The sequence below is a fragment of the Solanum lycopersicum genome, chromosome 7 (genome assembly GCF_036512215.1).
Source record: "Solanum lycopersicum chromosome 7, SLM_r2.1".
NCBI classification, from domain to species: Eukaryota; Viridiplantae; Streptophyta; class Magnoliopsida; order Solanales; family Solanaceae; genus Solanum; species Solanum lycopersicum.
In genome coordinates, this window is record NC_090806.1 from 10,670,731 (window position 1) to 10,678,558 (window position 7,828).

Genomic DNA, 7,828 nt, shown 5'->3' on the forward strand with positions numbered 1-7,828 from the left:
GAGAGTTCCAAGTCTATATTTCAGTTCATGGCACATATACTGGGCTTTCAAGGTAGATTATGATACTCTCTTACACTTTGCTCGAGATATGGTTTATTGGTTTATTCAGTATTGAATGAATGACTTATTGAGGTGCTTTCTAAGTTGGACATAACTAGTAGATATTATGTGAATTGAATTGCATATGTTTTGTTGCACCGCTCTTATTTATTTGTTATATCGTATCTGAATGGGTTAGTGTCCTAAGGAAACTATCATGATAGATATATACTTGCTTATGTAGCACATGATCATGCTTTATTATTGTGATGAATCAATACATATTCATTCGCATAAATTATGAAAATGGTATGGTAGATATAATATATTAGTGAACCCTAATGTAAAATGGTTACCAAAACTCATTATTATATGATATCAGACTGACTTCCAGCAAGTTAAATCATGCATGCCCAATGGAAAGCTTTTAGGATGGGTGTATGGACCTGTAAGCCCCCATGGGTCATTTGCTATGATCCTTGCATGCTACTAGTGGGAGCAGATGTATACTGATAGAATATACAACCACAACATTATATCACATCTTATTTTTACTTGATTTTCACATATGTTGTTTATTGGGTGATGTTAATTTGTTGTCTCTTGTCATCTCCATTAACTGTTTAGAAGTTGAAGACTTATATAAGTTAAATTTTGTACTTTATATGGTATATAGTTAGACTTCAATTGTAGCACCCTGTATGCTAGATTTACACAATGCAGGTTTCAGAATTTTTAGGTGGTACCAACAGAAACCACACACGGACTGTAAGGTGACTTACGGTCCATGTGTAGTTCACCACTGGTAAACCTTTCCTTACAAGGCCCTGAAAATTTCGCAAAGCATGTACCTACACCCTAGGACCTACAGATTGTTGGCCAAACCATAGTTCTTTGTCCACGTCGTTGTCTAGACCCCCACTCAGCAGCTCTTAAGTGTAGATTAACGAGTGACCAAGAAGGAATGTCGGTCCATCCATAGACCACCAGTGTGGTCGGTTGGTGACCTCCGACAGTAGTTAAGTCAGGGGTCATTTGGTCTTTCCCATATATGTTGAAGCCTAAACTACACTGTTTAACCCCTAAGATATGTAGTTTTGATTAGTCTTAGCCTAGTAAAATAATTAGAACTTACCCAAATCATTCTTTAACCAAAAAAGACATCTATTAGAGCAAAAATAGACGAAAAAGCTAAAAGTTGGCCAAGCCCTAGTTCAAGAACGCAAAGGGTTTCCATCAATTCCAACACCAAAATTAAATGATATCTCCATGAAATTTGTCACCTGGTATGTGGGATTTAGTTAGTGGGATCCTTTCACCCATTGGATCCCTATAATTGAGTCAGATTCTTGATTTCCTTAAATTATCTAGAATTAGGGTTTCTAGAATTTTAGCGGATCATTACGAATTAGTTACTTTATTATTCCTAATAAGATTATCATGATTTAGTATGTCTGTGCATAGATTCTTTTATAAATTCATAGCTCTAGCGATGTAGTTCTTTTAGTTCATCAATTACTCATGCCAAGTCAGATATTTCAGATATACATGCCTCGATTTGAGTGTTCCATTATCAGTACTTAATGTTGCATTTTCAGTTAGCATATCAGTATTTTGAGCTATCCAGTATTATAGAAATTTAGTCATAAATTGTTAACTATATAATCAATTGGGATAGACTTAATACTGAGTGGACTAAGATTAGTCAGCCTCAAGTCCCATAACTAATCTCCCTGTAGGTTGTAAGTTCCCTCTATGGGTATCATTATAGTGATCACACGAGTTATGCCTTTATACAACTAGCATGATATATTGGGTCCTCTCGATGGGCGTATACATGGGGATCCACATTTAGCTCACGTGGTTTTATGTCTCTTATTTGTAGCTCCCTTTCAGTCAGATTCTATTGCATTGACCATGTTATCAATTTTCATATAGATTTCAGTCTTAGGATCTTATAAACTTGGTCATTGCATTCAGTTAGCTCATGTTTAGTATTTTTAGTATAGAATCATGCTTAGCTTATATCATTGCCCAGTTATATGCATGATTAGTTTTTTTATTATTCAGTTTTACCCTATCATGCATGCTTAGTACCTTAATATTCTTGTGGTGTAGTTTTAGGTTCTCAGCTTCTAGATCACATATAGATTGGTTTGTGATCTTCAGGTCAGTAGTATCAACGGTGAGTACTCATTCTCCAAAGTACGATAGAAAGATTTCCTCTGATTTTAGTCTTAGTTTTAGTTTTTTCTTGATTTATCCGGGGCATGTCTCAACACTTCTAGTTTGTTAGATGCTTTTTTCGGGCATAGATAGATTCAACTTTAGCATTTGAGTTCGACCTTTCAGTTGTTGATAAATTCTCAGTTTTATATATTCAGATAGTTTATGGGTATTTCCTATAACTTCAGTATATCTCATGATTTAGCTTCTGCAAAATATTTCTTTATTTCCGTTTTTAGTATGCTTATGATAAGTCAACAGGGTTAGCTTGGGTTGGTCATGATCCTAAGTCACGTCTCTACGTCTAAGGGGTAGCCGTGTCACGTGACATCAATTTTATCGGCCTATGATGCCTTCTAATACACGTGTTCTGATATTTACACTATACTTGTCTCATCCGTTTATGTAGATTCTACTTCGAATTCCAGTATGCTTAGTTGATTTGTGCCCAACACAATTATTTTGGGTGTTCGTGTGAGATACATGGAGATTCTGTTGCACCAAGAGTCCCTATATCTATTACTTTTGTTTAGGGTTTTCATAATTGAACTATTGTATTTGCCTCTTAGTCACTCTTGTTTGTGTGACGCTAAATTATGAAGTTGTGTTTTAGTGTTTTGCATATTTTGTCTTTATGAAAAGTTATGTTATGACTTATTTCCTCCAATTGTTTTCGTTTTCGCCTAATTAAGGTAGGTTTTTCTTACCCTATCAGAGGGATGGTGTAGGTGTCATTATTACTTTACTGATTTTGGATTGTGACAAGTACTTGGATCACTTATATTTGGTTTTTAATTTGGGTATGGATTCTTTAAAAAATTTTAAACAAGTTCTTTGTATTTGAAAGGAGTAAGTCACAAGTACCCCCGTAGACTATAATCGAATTTGTAGCGACACACCTAAGCTTAACTAGGGAGGGTCCTAGTAGCCACCCCCTCTCCTCATCTCTAACTCACTTGTTTATTAAATTGTGCACCTTTTGTGATGACGTGACACCTTCAACCACCCAAGTTGACTGTATTTGTACATACGGGTCTGCCACATGTCTAATTATTATTACTCTTTTTAAATATTCAAACTGGTTTTAAATAATAGTATGTATCTTTTAAAAAAATTAATTTTTTTTTATAAATATCTTTTGATTTTATTTATTGTGTATTTAAATTGAGTTAGTACACATATTATTAAAAAATCTGTAGCTAAACATCTTTTTTTTCTTCATTCATTGTTTTTTCTCAATTATTTTTTTATATTGATATTTACTCTTTTTATTTCTTTGTCTTTCTTTTTTGCTTTGATTTCAATTTAATTCTAAATTTTTATATCTAAAATAATTTAATTTTGATTGGATATTAAAATAAGTGAAGAAAATCAAATAAAACAAAAAAATAGAATGTTATATCAAAGGGCACTTTTAATTATTTTATTAAAAATAATACATATAAGTTTGTAAAAATGTTTAGAAGAGAAAATATAAGAAATTAACGAAAGAAAAGAGAATAAAGATAATTAAAGTAACAAATAAATTTAAATATATATTTTATATCTATATCTATATCTATATCTATATCTATCTATCTCTCTCTCTCTATATATATATATATCTATATCTATATCTATCTATCTATCTATCTATCTATCTATCTATCTATCAATATATCTATCTCTCTCTCTCTCTCTCTCTCTCTCTATATATATATATATATATATATATATATATATATATATATATATAAGTATCTATACTAACTAATGATAAAGTTATTAATTGATACAATAACGTGTATCTAATTTGTTCACTCACCACTTACCATCAAGAGTGTGTGTTCACTATGTCATGTCAATATTTATGATGTATTTATTTCATTTAAAATTAGTTTAAGGGGGGAGGGAGGGGGGTAAAAGGACCTCAGTAAAGTTAAGTTGTGTTGTTGGGATTTTGGTTATAGTGTAGATGTATTTGTGCCTAATCCCTATTATAAAACAACAAGAAAAGTTCTATAAATCGACAAAATTGTCAATGAATTAAAACAGTTTTAAGAGAATATAATAATGACCAAATTCTTTTCACTCACAAACCAATTATTCTGTAAAAGTACAAGAAAAGTGATAAAATCGACAAAAAAATTAGTGGTTCAAAGTACTTTTAAAAAACTGAATAAAATTATGATTAATAATTTTCTTTACTCACAAAACAAAAACATCATTCACATAAAATGAACAATTTTCTTAACTAAGTATAATTCATATGAATTAGATGTATATAATCATAACCATACATTTACACCAAAAACGATAGATGAAAATAAGAGTAAAAAATAAAGAGAGTTCGTTTGATAAAAGTAAACAAATTTATGGAGAAAAATAGATAGTGCTCGATATGTGGGACAGTCAATGCCCATTATGGTTTCAATTATGTAACAAGTAATCTATTAGCAAGGATTTCATTTAGGATTATTAGTGGTTATAGTAAAAAAAAATTATGAGGCTAGTAGAGTTAGAACACCTTGTCGCAAAGAATTTTTCCAACCCCTTTACAATTAAACTAAGCCTTCAACTTGTGTCATATGATGTCATAAATATTATCTCTATGTACAACGTAATTTTCCGGTAAAGGGTATCTCTTGGCACCCCATTGGAGGTGACTTCCGTCATCCCCCGAGAATAGACACTACAAAAACACTAGTGTGTAATTACTTTTTTTTACCTTTTGCTTCTTCTCCAAATTCCCCCATTGAATATAATGATCTTCACATTCGATCCAAGTTTGTATATTTATTCCAAAAATCTTTTTCTCAAGTATTCCCTTATATGTTTGCTGACAATTCTTTACTTTTCCTCTTATCTGAAACTTTAACCTTTGATTTAATTAAATATGTTAGTTAAAGTTACAAGAATACAAATTACAATTGAAATTAATTATATATATGTTGATACACAGATATCTCGCTCTCTATAAGTAGGTTCAAGCCCATTAAGACAAATCTTTTCGCCAGTCCAACATTAGTTTTGTTTACTTGTCCTCTCTAGCATACAACAACCCAAATCACAAAGTATAAGTCAACAAACCCTGGGTAAGAATTGAATCCAAAGTTCCACAAAAATAGCATCTCCCTTCAACTAATAAGAACTGTCTTTATAGTAACTTTTATGACACTCTATTAAAATCAAAAGAAAATCATTACTATATATAGGTGACAAATCTTCCTTAAAGTGAATAGGAAGATAATGGAGTTTTAAATAGGTAGATAAACGTCCATAAAGGGAGTGATAAGATTTCTATATTTGTAAGGCAATAACATGGATTCGCGAATAAATTGAAGTAGAAGATCAGTTTACCAGGGGAACGATTTTCCTCAATCTTGTTGAGTTCAAGCTTTAGAGATGTTTCAACTACAACATCATATAATCTGAAAATCAGAGAGCACCTCCCTTTCCATAAAACATAATATATTTCTACCATGCCAAAACAACTTCTTGAAAAAAAACGACATCTGACAAAATCAAACAAAATATCAAGTTAGTTGTCATAGGTTGATATTTTGTTTGATTTTTTTCATAGGTTGTTTTTGTTCAAGAAGATGTCGTTTTGGTACAAAAGGCATATATGTTTTATGCAAAGAGAGGCACTCTATGTTTTTCATATTGTATTCAAATCCACGAGTCCTTTATCATTATCTCCACAATGTATGTTGTTGGTGAATTGAATGATGTTGTTGATGTGACATTATTGAAGCCTGAAATATAAAAGATTGAGGATAATGATTCCTTGGTAAACTCATCTTCTAATTCTCTTTATTCATCTTTATGCCTTACTAAACATAAAAATCTTATCGCTCTCCTTTTTCCATAAGTAAAAGCTCACCATACTTTGGAAATTCTCCATGAAGCAACATATAGGATTAAATCAACATGAATGTTCACAAACGGCAGGAAAGAGCAACATCAAAGTGCAGCATCTTTGTACTCTATAATAAATCATTTTTAAACCATCTTAGAGATTCCTCCTATGCTCTAAATTATGTAGTACATAAATGACATTGGTGTCAAAACTAGTATCCAACTCAAGTACAATTATTGTGAAATGTATGAATAGAGAATAATTCCCCAATGCAGATACATCAACCTCATGAGCATTCCAAAAAAAAAACTTATCAATATTCCCCCCCTACTAGCATGGTCATAGTTGTGACGCCACCTCTTGAATTTATTTACCTATTCATCATCTTAGTGAACGTTTTTCTTACTGCTATTCAATGCTTTTATATTTCAAGTGACTATCATTATTAATGGAATGTTTAGGGGTTAATCTCCTTAATCAGTATCCTCCCACTCCTTAAGCCTTTGGCTTTAACCTTTTAGGATGATAATTTGTAGGTATTGTCATTATGTGGCTTATAACCATTGCTAGTCTACGTTGTACATACCTCCAACCCTTTTTTTTACCATTGACTTGCTTCACCCTTCAAGTGAGATCTATTAACTTCGAGTGTTTAACCCTAAAATCTAAATTTTATCCAACTGCGTGGGCACATCATTGTTTTTCTTTGCATGGGCTTTCTTTTGCTAAACTTGCTTGGCCATATGATATTTATCATGTACATTACCAAGTCCAATAGTTATTTCAGCCGCATAATTTTCGAGTCCTTTACTGCCATCAAGGTAGTAATATCTCCCATTCCGCGCTTTAACACCTTGTTGTTGAAGAAGCTTCGAGACTTGAAATTTTGACTTCACCTTTCCCTCAATACATTTGCAGTCAATTAAGGTAGATAGGGGAAAGGTTTGTTTTATTGTTTCATCCATCCTTTGCAATGAGGCACGTTGAAATGGTTGAACACTCTGCTCAGCAAGTACCCATAGGCCATTTCATGTTTTCCATCATTAAATGTCATGATCTTATACATGAGTTCTATCATAATTCAAGAATATTCATGGCTTCATACTAATCATTAATTCCATGAGAAACAAATAGGCTGAAGAAGCCACAATTATTTATGTTGTGCGAAGAAGGACTTATTTCATAAATTCAACATGTAGTTGATGTTCACCCTTAAAGATATTTCTTGGAATTCTATAGGACTTGGGTTCTTTAGAAGAAAAGGAAGGCGATTTTGACATACTTAAGTAATTGAAGGAAGTTTTGGAAAAAGTTAGAAAGAAGAATGTCTTTTTTAATTGAAAGGGTTTTGTAGAAGGGCTCTTATCCCTGAACACAGGTGACTTTTGGGTTTTGAATAAGAAAATATGTTACTTCAAGAGACATAGACGCGTAGCAAGTTATATTTGCTTTTGCAATATTTCTTACATAGTACGAAGATACTAACCTTTGAGTAAAGACCATGTTCCTTTTTTTGTTCATACATCAACTGCCCTGACTTTGTTGTGTCTTCCGCTCCTCTCTAGGTAAGTCTCGATGAGTGAATATAAGTAGATGGTTCTGAATTGAATTCATACATGAGTGCAAGACAAAAAACAATGTTGCTTAGATTCTAATTGTAGTATGTAAAGGTTTTAAATGCATTTATATTAAGATATTGGTTTGGTTTGAGCAACCCTAGCC